We start from the raw sequence: 12,305 nt of genomic DNA, 5'->3' as shown, positions 1-12,305 counted from the left end.
ACATTAGGATAAGATAAGGAACACACCCATTATAAAGAAATCACATTAGGATTCTCTTTTTAAGCTGTTCCTTAAAACACTACTGGTTTGGAAATCTATTGGAAGCAGAAGCAGTCAAGGGTAGCCTAGGGTTAGGGTTAGGCTTAGGGTACGGCTTAGGGTACGGCTTAGGGTACGGGTTCGGGGAGGGGTTCGGGCACGGCGTAGGGTATGGGTTAGGGTTAGGGTTAGGGTTAGTGTTAGGTTTATGGCTCGGTTTAGGGAACGGGTTAGGATTAGGGTACGTGTTAGGGTTAGGGTATGGGTTAGGGTTAGGGTACGCGTTAGGGTTAGGGTAGTTATTAAACCTATCCCACTCTCTAGATACCCCTTAGCACGTAAAGGAATATTATTTGGGGTTCCAGCCATGGAGAAGAGTTTAGACACTAGGATAAGATAAGGAACACACCCATTATCAAGAAATCACATTAGGATTCTCTTTTTAAGCTGTTCCTTAAAACACTAGGGCTTAGGAAATCTATTGGAGGCAGAAGCACTCAAGGGTAGCCTAGGGTTAGGGTTAGGCTTAGGGTACGGCTTAGGGTACAGCTTAGGGTACGGGTTCGGGGAGGGGTTCGGGCACGGCGTAGGGTATGGTTTAGGGTTAGTGTTAGGGTTAGTGTTAGGGTTAGGGCTCGGTTTAGGGTACGGGTTAGGATTAGGGTACGTGTTAGGGTTAGGGTATGGGTTAGGGTTAGGGTACGCGTTAGGGTTAGGGTAGTTATTAAACCTATCCCACTCTCTAGATACCCCTTAGCACGTAAAGGAATATTATTTGGGGTTCCAGCCATGGAGAAGAGTTTAGACACTAGGATAAGATAAGGAACACACCCATTATCAAGAAATCACATTAGGATTCTCTTTTTAAGCTGTTCCTTAAAACACTAGGGCTTAGGAAATCTATTGGAGGCAGAAGCACTCAAGGGTAGCCTAGGGTTAGGGTTAGGCTTAGGGTTAGGCTTAGGGTAAGGCTTAGGGTACGGGTTCGGCGAGGGCTTCGGGTACGGCATAGGGTATGGGTTAGGGTTAGGGTTAGGGTTAGTGTTAGGGTTAGGGCTCGGTTTAGGGTATTGTTTAGGATTAGGGTACGTGTTAGGGTTAGGGTAGGGGTTAGGGTTAGGGTACGTACGCGTTAGTGTTAGGGTAGTTATTAAACCTATCCCACTCTCTAGATACCCCTTCGCACGTAAAGGAATATTATTTGGAGGTCCAGCCATGGAGAAGAGTTTAGACACTAGGATAAGTTAAGGAACACACCCATTATAAAGAAATCACATTAGGATTCTCTTCTTAAGCTGTTCCTTAAAACACTAGTGCATAGGAAATCTATTGGAGGCAGAAGCAGTCAAGGGTAGCCTAGGGTTAGGGTTAGGCTTGGGGTTAGGCTTAGGGTACGGCTTAGGGTACGGGGTCGGGGAGGTGTTCAGGTACGGCGTAGGGTATGGGTTAGGGTTAGGGTTAGTGTTAGAGTTAGGGTTAGGGCTCGGTTTAGGGTATGGGTTAGGATTACGGTACGTGTTAGGGATAGGGTAGGGGTTAGGGTTAGGGTACGCGTTAGTGTTAGGGTAGTTATTAAACCTATCCCACTCTCTAGATACCCCTTAGCACGTAAAGGAATATTATTTGGAGGTCGAGCCATGGAGAAGAGTTTAGACACTAGGATAAGATAAGGAACACACCCATTATAAAGAAATCACATTAGGATTCTCTTTTTAAGCTGTTCCTTAAAACACTAGTGCTTAGGAAATCTATTGGAGGCAGAAGCAGTCAAGGGTAGCCTAGGGTTAGGGTTAGGCTTAGGGTATGGCTTAGCCTACGGCTTAGGGTACGGGTTCGGGGTGGGCTTCTGGTACGGCGTAGGGTATGGGTTAGGGTTAGGGTTAGGGTTATTGTTAGGGTTAGGGCTCGGTTTAGGGTATTGGTTAGGATTAGGGTACGTGTTAGGGATAGGGTAGGGGTTAGGGTTAGGGTACGTGTTAGTGTTAAGGTAGTTATTAAAACTATCCCAAAGATGGCGGGGGGGGTCCTCGGGAAGATGGCGGAAGAGTAAGACGCGGAGATCACCTTCCTTCCCACAGATACAGTAGAAATACATCTACACGTGGAACTGCTCCCTCAGAATACCCACTGAACGCTGGCAGAAAACGTCCGATCTCCAAAAAGGCAAGAAACTCCCCCCGTACTTGGGTAGGGCAAAAGAAAAAAGAAATAACAGAGACAAAAGAATAGGGACCGCACCTGCACTAGTGGGAGGGAGCCGTGAAGGAGGAAAGATTTCCACGCACTAGGAAGCCCCTTAGCGGGCGGAGACTGCGGGTGGCAGAGGGGGGAAGCTTCGGAGCCACGGAGGAGAGCGCAGCCACAGGGGTGCGGAGGGCAAAGCTGAGAGGTTCCCGCACGGAGGCTCGGCGCCGACCAGCACTCTCCAGCCCAAGAGGCTTGTCTGCTCACCCGCCGGGGCGGGCGGGGCTGGGAGCTGAGGCTCGGGCTTCGGTCGGATCGCAGGGAGAGGACTGGGGTTGGCGGCGTGAACACAGCCTGAAGGCGTTAGTGCACCACAGCTAGCCAAGAGGGAGTCCGGGAAAAAGTCTGCAGCTGCCGAAGAGGCAAGAGACTTTTTCTTCCCTCTTTGTTTCCTGGTGCGCGAGGAGAGGGGATTCAGAGCGCCGCCTAAACGAACTTCAGAGACGGGCGCGAGCCGCAGCTACCAACGCGGATCCCACAGCAACAGGGGCGCAGAGGGAAAAACGGAGAGATTCCCGCACAGAGGCTCGGCGCCGAGCAGCACTCTCCAGCCCGAGAGGCTTGTCTGCTCCCCCGCCGGGGCGGGCGGGGCTGGGAGCTGAGGCTCCGGTTTCGGTTTCGGTTGGATCGCAGGGAGAGGACTGAGGCTGGCAGCGTGAACACAGCCTGAAGGGATTAGCGCACAACAGCTGGCTGGGAGGGAGACCGGGAAAAAGTCTGCAGCTGCCGAAGAGGCAAGGGACTTTTTCTTGCCTCTTTGTTTCGCGGCGCGCAAGGAGAGGGGATTCAGAGCGCCGCCTAAACGAACTCCAGAGAAAGGCGCGAGCCGCGGCGATCACCGCAGACCCCACAGCAACAGGGGCGCAGAGAAAAAAAAACGGAGAGACTCCTGCACAGAGGCTCGGCGCGGAGCAGCACTCACCAGCCCGAGAGGCTTGTCTGCTCACCTGCCAGGGCGGGCGGGGCTGGGAGCTGAGGCTCGGGTTTCGGTTTCGGTTGGATCGCAGGGAGAGGACTGGGGCTGGCGGCGTGAACACAGCCTGAAGGGGTTAGCGCACCACAGCTGGCTGGTAGGGAGTCCGGGAAAAAGTCTGCAGCTGCCGAAGAGGCAAGAGACTTTCTTGCCTCTTTGTTTCGCGGCGCGCAAGGAGAGGGGATTCAGAGTGCCACCTAAACGAACTCCAGAGAAAGGCGTGAGCCGCGGCGATCAGCACGGACCCCAGAGACGGGCGTGAGACGCTGGGGCTGCTGCTGCCGCCTCCAAAAAGCCTGTGTGTGAGCACAAGTCACTCTCCACATCGCCCCTCCCGGGAGCCTGTGCAGCCCGCCACTGCCAGGGTCCCGTGATCCGGGGACAAGTTCCCCGGGAGAACGCACTGCCCGCCTCAGGCTGGTGCAACGTCACGCCGGCCTCGGCCGCCGCAGGCTCACCCCGCCTCCTCTGTACACCTCCCTCCCCGCGGCCTGAGTGAGCCAGAGCCCCCGAAGCAGCTGCTCCTTTAACCCCGTCCTGTCTGTGCGGGGAATAGACGCCCTCAGGCGACCTACACGCAGAGGCGGGTCCAAATCCAAAGCTGAACCCCAGGAACTGTGCGAACAGGGAAGATAAGGGGAAATCTCTCCCAGCAACCTTAGAAGCAGAGGATTAAAACTCCACAAACAACTTGATGTGCCTGCATCTGGTGAATACCTGAATAGACAACGAATCATCCCAAATTCAGGAGGTGGACTTTGGGAGCAGGATATATTAATTTTTCCCCTTTTCCTTTATTTGTGAGTGTATATGTATATGCTTCTGGGTGCGATTTTGTCTGTATAGCTTTGCTTTACTATAGCTTTATTTTACTTCACTATATTATAGCCTCTTTCTTTCTTTCTTTCTTTCTTTCTATTTTTTCTCCCTTCTACTCTGAGCCGTGTGGACGAAAGGCTCTTGGTGCTCCAGCCAGGCATCAGGGCCGTGCCTCTGAGGTGGGAGAGCCAACTTCAGGACACTGGTCCACAAGAGACCTCCCAGCTTCACGTAATACCAAACGGCAAACATCTCTCAGAGATCTCCATCTCAACATCAAGACCCAGCTTCACTCAACGACCAACAAGCTACAGTGCTGGACACCCTATGCCAAACAACTAGCAAGACAGGAACACAGCCCCATCCATTAGCAGAGAGGCTGCCTAAAATCATAATAAGGCCACAGACACCCCAAAATACACCACCAGACGTGGACGTGCCCACCAGAAAGACAAGAGCCAACCTCATCCACCAGAGCTCAGGCACTAGTTCCCTCCACCAGGAAGCCTACACAACCCACTGAACCAACCTTAGCCACTGGGGACAGATACCAAAAACAACAGGAACTACGAACCTGCAGCCTGTGAAAAGGAGACCCCAAACACAGTAAGATAAGCAAAATGAGACGACAGAAAAACACACAGCAGATGAAGGAGCAGGGTCAGAACATACCAGACTTAACAAATGAAGAGGAAATAGGTAGTCTACCTGAAAAAGAATTCAGAATAATGATAGTAAGGATGATCCAAAATCTTGGAAATAGAATAGACAAAATGCAAGAAACATTTAACAAGGACGTAGAAGAACTAAAGAGGAACCAAGCAATGATGAAAACCACAATAAATGAAATTAAAAATACTCTAGATGGGATCAATAGCAGAATAACTGAGGCAGAAGAAAGGATAAGTGACCTGGAAGATAAAATGGTGGAAATAACTACTGCAGAGCAGGATAAAGAAAAAAGAATGAAAAGAACTGAGGACAGTCTCAGAGACCTCTGGGACAACATTAAACGCGCCAACATTCGAATTATAGGGGTCCCAGAAGAAGAAGAGAAAAAGAAAGGGACTGAGAAGATATTTGAAGAGATTATAGTTGAAAACTTCCCTAATATGGGAAAGGAAATAGTTAATCAAGTCCTGGAAGCACAGAGAGTCCCATACAGGATAAACCCAAGGAGAAACACACCAAGACACATATTAATCAAACTATCAAAAATTAAATATAAGGAAAACATATTAAAGGCAGCAAGGGAAAAAAAACAAATAACACACAAGGGAATCCCCATAAGGTTAACATCTGATCTTTCAGCAGAAACTCTGCAAGCCAGAAGGGAGTGGCAGGATATACTTAAAGTGATGAAGGAGAAAAACCTGCAACCAAGATTACACTACCCAGCAAGGATCTCATTCAGATTCGATGGAGAAATTAAAACCTTTACAGACAAGCAAAAGCTGAGAGAGTTCAGCACCACCAAACCAGCTTTACAACAAATGCTAAAGGAACTTCTCTAGGCAAGAAACACAAGAGAAGGAAAACACCTACAATAACAAACCCAAAACATTTAAGAAAATGGGAATAGGAACATACATATCGATAATTACCTTGAATGTAAATGGATTAAATGCTCCCACCAAAAGACACAGGCTGGCTGAATGGATACAAAAACAAGACCCATATATATGCTGTCTACAAGAGACCCACTTCAGACCTAGAGACACATATAGACTGAAAGTGAGGGGATGGAAAAAGATATTCCATGCAAATGGAAATCAAAAGAAAGCTGGAGTAGCAATTCTCATATCAGACAAAATAGACTTTAAAATAAAGACTATTACAAGAGACAAAGAAGGACACTATATAATGATCAAGGGATCGATACAAGAGGAAGGTATAACAATTGTAAATATTTATGCACCCAACATAGGAGCACCTCAATACATAAGGCAAATACTAACAGCCATAAAAGGGGACATCGACAGCAACACAATCATAGTAGGGGACTTTAACACCCCACTCTCACCAATGGACAGATCATCCAAAATGAAAATAAATAAGGAAACACAAGCTTTAAATGATACATTAAACAAGATAGACTTAATTGATATTTATAGGACATTCCATCCAAAAACAACAGAATACACATTTTTCTCAAGTGCTCATGGAACATTCTCCAGGATAGATCATATCTTGGGTCACAAATCAAGCCTTGGTAAATTTAAGAAAATTGAAATAGTATCAAGTATCTTTTCCGACCACAACGCTATGAGACTAGATATCAATTACAGGAAAAGACCTGTAAAAAATACAAACACATGGAGGCTACACAATACATTACTTAATAACGAAGTGATCACTGAAGAAATCAAAGGGGAAATCAAAAAATACCTAGAAACAAATGACAATGGAGATACGACGACCCAAAACCTATGGGACGCAGCAAAAGCAGTGCTAAGAGGGAAGTTTATAGCAATACAAGCCTACCTCAAGAAACAGGAAACATCTCGAATAAACAACCTAACCTTGCACCTAAAGCAATTAGAGAAAGAAGAACAAAAAAACCCCAAAGCCAGCAGAAGGAAAGAAATTATAAAGATCAGGTCAGAAATAAATGAAAAAGAAATGAAGGAAACAATAGCAAAAATCAATGAAACTAAAAGCTGGTTCTTTGAGAAGATAAACAAAATTGATAAACCATTAGCCAGACTCATCAAGAGAAAAAGGGAGAAGACTCAGATCAATAGAATTAGAAATGAAAAAGGAGAAGTAACCACTGACACTGCAGAAATACAAAAGATCATGAGAGATTACTACAAGCAACTCTATGCCAATAAAATGGACAACCTGGAAGAAATGGACAGATTCTTAGAAAGGCACAAACTGCCGAGACTGAACCAGGAAGAAATAGAAAATATGAACAGACCAATCACAAGCACTGAAATTGAAACTGTGATTAAAAACCTTCCAACTAACAAAAGCCCAGGACCAGATGGCTTCACAGGTGAATTCTATCAAACATTTAGAGAAGAGCTAACACCTATCCTTCTCAAACTCTTCCAAAATATTGCAGAGGGAGGAACACTCCCAAACTCATTCTACGAGGCCACCATCACCCTGATACCAAAACCAGACAAAGATGTCACAAAGAAAGAAAACTACAGGCCAATATCACTGATGAACATAGATGCAAAAATCCTCAACAAAATACTAGCAAACAGAATCCAACAGCACATTAAAAGGATCATACACCATGATCAAGTGGGGTTTATCCCAGGAATGCAAGGATTCTTCAATATACGCAAATCAATCAATGTGATACATCATATTAACAAACTGAAGGAGAAAAACCATATGATCATCTCAATAGATGCAGAGAAAGCTTTCGACAAAATTCAACACCCATTTATGATAAAAGCCCTGCAGAAAGTAGGCATAGAGGGAACTTTCCTCAACATAATAAAGGCCATATATGACAAACCCACAGCCAACATTGTCCTCAATGGTGAAAAACTGAAACCATTTCCACTAAGATCAGGAGCAAGACAAGGTTGCCCACTCTCACCACTATTATTCAACATAGTTTTGGAAGTGTTAGCCACAGCAATCAGAGAAGACAAAGAAATAAAAGGAATCCAAATCGGAAAAGAAGAAGTAAAGCTGTCACTATTTGCAGATGACATGATACTATACATAGAGAATCCTAAAGATGCTACCAGAAAACTCCTAGAGCTAATCAATGAATTTGGTAAAGTAGCAGGATACAAAATTAATGCACAGAAATCTCTTGCATTTCTATACACTAATGATGAAAAATCTGAAAGTGAAATTAAGAAAACACTCCCATTTACCATTGCAACAAAAAGAATAAAATATCTAGGAATAAACCTACCTAAGGAGACAAAAGACCTGTATGCAGAAAATTATAAGACACTGATTAAAGAAATTAAAGATGATACAAATAGATGGAGAGATATACCATGTTCCTGGACTGGAAGAATCAACATTGTGAAAATGACTCTACTACCCAAAGCAATCTACAGATTCAATGCAATCCCTATCAAACTACCACTGGCATTTTTCACAGAACTAGAACAAAAAATTTCACAATTTGTATGGAAACACAAAAGACCCCGAATAGCCAAAGCAATCTTGAGAACGAAAAATGGAGCTGGGGGAATCAGGCTCCCTGACTTCAGACTATATTACAAAGCTTCAGTAATCAAGACAGTTTGGTACTGGCACAAAAACAGAAATATAGATCAATGGAACAGGATAGAAAGCCCAGAGATAAACCCACACACATATGGGAACCTTATTTTTGATAAAGGAGGCAAGCATATACAGTGGAGAAAAGACAGCCTCTTCAATAGGTGGTGCTGGGAAAATTGGACAGGTACATGTAAAAGTATGAAAATAGAACACTCCCTGACACCATGCACAAAAATAAACTCAAAATGGATTAAAGACCTAAGTGTAAGGGCAGACACTATCAAACTCTTAGAGGAAAACATAGGCAGAACACTCTATGACATACATCACAGCAAGATTCTTTTTGACCCAGCTCCCAGAGAAATGGAAATAAAAACACAAATAAACAAATGGGACCTAATGAAACTTAAAAGCTTTTGCACAGCAAAGGAAACCATAAACAAGACCAAAAGACAACCATCAGAATGGGAGAAAATATTTGCAAATGAAGCAACTGACAAAGGATTAATCTCCAAGATTTACAAGCAGCTCATGCAGCTCAATAACAAAAAAACGAACAACCCAATCCAAAAATGGGCCGAAGACCTAAATAGACATTTCTCCAAAGAAGATATACAGATGGCCTACAGACACATGAAAGAATGCTCAACATCATTAATCATTAGAGAAATGCAAATCAAAACTACAATGAGATATCATCTCACACCGGTCAGAATGGCCATCATCAAAAAATCTAGAAACAATAAATGCTGGAGAGGGTGTGGAGGAAAGGGAACACTCTTGCACTGTTGGTGGGAATGTAAATTGATACCGCCACTATGGAGAACAGTATGGAGGTTCCTTAAAAAACTACAAATAGAACTACCATACGACCCAGCAATCCCACTACTGGGCATATACCCTGAGAAAACCATAGGTCAAAAAGAGTCATGTACCAAAATGTTCATTGCAGCTCTATTTACAATAGCCAGGACATGGAAGCAATCTAAATGTCCATCGACAGATGAATGGATAAAGAAGATGTGGCACATATATACAATGGAATATTACTCAGCCATAAAAAGAAATGAAATGGAGGTATTTGTAATGAGGTGGATGGAGTTAGAGTCTGTCATACAGAGTGAAGTAAGTCAGAAAGAGAAAAACAAATACAGTATGCTAACACATATATACGGAATCTAAGGGGAAAAAAAAAAAAAAAAAAAAAGGCCATGAAGAACCTAGTGGCAAGACGGGAATAAAGACACAGACCTACTAGAGAATGGACTTGAGGATATGGGGAGGGGGTGGGGTGAGATGTGACAGGGTAAGAGAGTGTCATGGACATATATACACTACCAAATGTAAAATAGATAACTAGTGGGAAGCAGCCGCATAGCACAGGGAGATCAGCTCGGTGCTTTGTGACCATCTAGAGGGATGGGATGGGGAGGGTGGGAGGGAGGGAGATGCAAGAGGGAAGAGAAATGGGAACATACTGTATATGTATAACTGATTCACTTTGTTATAAAGCAGAAGCTAACACACCATTGTAAGGCAATTATACTTCAATAAAGATGTTAAAAAAAAAAAAAAAAAAAAAAAACTATCCCACTCTCTAGATACCCCTTAGCACGTAAAGGAATATTATTTGGAGATCCAGCCATGGAGAAGATTTTAGACACTAGGATAAGATAAGGAACACACCCATTATAAAGAAATCACATTAGGATTCTCTTTTTAAGCTGTTCCTTAAAACACTAGTGCTTAGGAAATCTATTGGAGGCAGAAGCAGTCAAGTGTAGCCTAGTGTTAGGGTTAGGCTTGGGGTTAGGCTTAGGGTACAGCATAGGTTACGGGTTCGGGGAGGGGTTCGGGTACGGCGTAGGGTATGGGTTAGGGTTAGGGTTAGGGTTAGTGTTAGGGATAGGGCTCGGTTTAGGGTACGGGTTAGGATTAGGGTACGTGTTAGGGCTAGGGTAGAGGTTAGGGTTAGGGTACGCGTAAGGGTTAGGGCAGTTATTAAAGCTATCCCACTCTCTAGATACCCCTTAGCACATAAAGGAATATTATTTGGGGGTCCTGCCATGGAGAAGAGTTTAGACACGAGGATAAAATAAGGAACACACCCATTATAAAGAAATCACATTAGGATTCTCTTTTTAAGCTGTTCCTTAAAACACTAGTGCTTAGGAAATCTATTGGAGGCAAAAGCACTCAAGGGTAGCCTAGGGTTAGGGTTAGGCTTAGGGTTAGGCTTAGGGTACGGCTTAGGGTACGGGTTCGGGGAGGGCTTCGGGTACGCCGTAGGGTATGGGTTAGGGTTAGGGTTAGGGTTAGTGTTAGGGTTAGGGCTCGGTTTAGGGTAATGGTTGGGATTAGGGTACGTGTTAAGGGTTAGTGTAGGGGTTAGGGTTAGGGTACGCGTTAGGGTTAGGGTAGTTATTAAACCTATCCCACTATCTAGATACCCCTTACCAGGGAAAGCCATATTATTTGGGGGTCCATCCATGGAGAAGAGCTTAGACACTAACATAATATAAGGAACACACCCATTATAAAGAAATCACATTAGGATTCTCTTTTTAAGCTGTTCCTTAAAACACTAGTGCTTAGGAAATCTATTGGAGGCAGAAGCAGTCAAGGGTAGCCTAGGGTTAGGGTTAGGCTTGGGGTTAGGCTTAGGGTACGGCTTAGGGTACGGATTCGGGGAGGGGTTCGGGTACGGCGTAGGGTACGGGTTAGGGTTAGGGTTAGTGTTAGTGTTAGGGTTAGGGCTCGGTTTAGGGTATGGGTTAGGATTAGGGTACGTGTTAGGGATAGGGTAGGGGTTAGGGTTAGGGTACGCGTTAGTGTTAGGGTAGTTATTAAACCTATCCCACTCTCTAGATACCCCTTAGCACGTAAAGGAATATTATTTGGGGGTCCAGCCATGGAGAAGAGTTTAGACATTAGGATAAGATAAGGAACACACCCATTATAAAGAAATCACATTAGGATTCTCTTTTTAAGCTGTTCCTTAAAACACTACTGCTTTGGAAATCTATTGGAAGCAGAAGCAGTCAAGGGTAGCCTAGGGTTAGGGTTAGGCTTAGGGTACGGCTTAGGGTACGGCTTAGGGTACGGGTTCGGGGAGGGGTTCGGGCAAGGCGTAGGGTATGGGTTAGGGTTAGGGTTAGGGTTAGTGTTAGGTTTATGGCTCGGTTTAGGGAACGGGTTAGGATTAGGGTACGTGTTAGGGTTAGGGTATGGGTTAGGGTTAGGGTACGCGTTAGGGTTAGGGTAGTTATTAAACCTATCCCACTCTCTAGATACCCCTTAGCACGTAAAGGAATATTATTTGGGGTTCCAGCCATGGAGAAGAGTTTAGACACTAGGATAAGATAAGGAACACACCCATTATCAAGAAATCACATTAGGATTCTCTTTTTTAGCTGTTCCTTAAAACACTAGTGCTTAGGAAATCTATTGGAGGCAGAAGCACTCAAGGGTAGCCTAGGGTTAGGGTTAGGCTTAGGGTACGGCTTAGGGTACAGCTAAGGGTACGGGTTCGGGGAGGGGTTCGGGCACGGCGTAGGGTATGGTTTAGGGTTAGTGTTAGGGTTAGTGTTAGGGTTAGGGCTCGGTTTAGGGTACGGGTTAGGATTAGGGTACGTGTTAGGGTTAGGGTATGGGTTAGGGTTAGGGTACGCGTTAGGGTTAGGGTAGTTATTAAACCTATCCCACTCTCTAGATACCCCTTAGCACGTAAAGGAATATTATTTGGGGTTCCAGCCATGGAGAAGAGTTTAGACACTAGGATAAGATAAGGAACACACCCATTATCAAGAAATCACATTAGGATTCTCTTTTTAAGCTGTTCCTTAAAACACTAGGGCTTAGGAAATCTATTGGAGGCAGAAGCACTCAAGGGTAGCCTAGGGTTAGGGTTAGGCTTAGGGTTAGGCTTAGGGTAAGGCTTAGGGTACGGGTTCGGCGAGGGCTTCGGGTACGGCGTAGGGTATGGGTTAGGGTTAGGGTTAGGGTTAGTGTTAGGGTTAGG

This window comes from Balaenoptera physalus, assembly GCF_965194825.1.
Source record: "Balaenoptera physalus genome assembly, contig: HAP1_SCAFFOLD_367, whole genome shotgun sequence".
Taxonomy (NCBI): domain Eukaryota; kingdom Metazoa; phylum Chordata; class Mammalia; order Artiodactyla; family Balaenopteridae; genus Balaenoptera; species Balaenoptera physalus.
The sequence above is the reverse complement of the archived record's forward strand: the minus strand, read 5'-3'. Positions refer to the sequence as shown.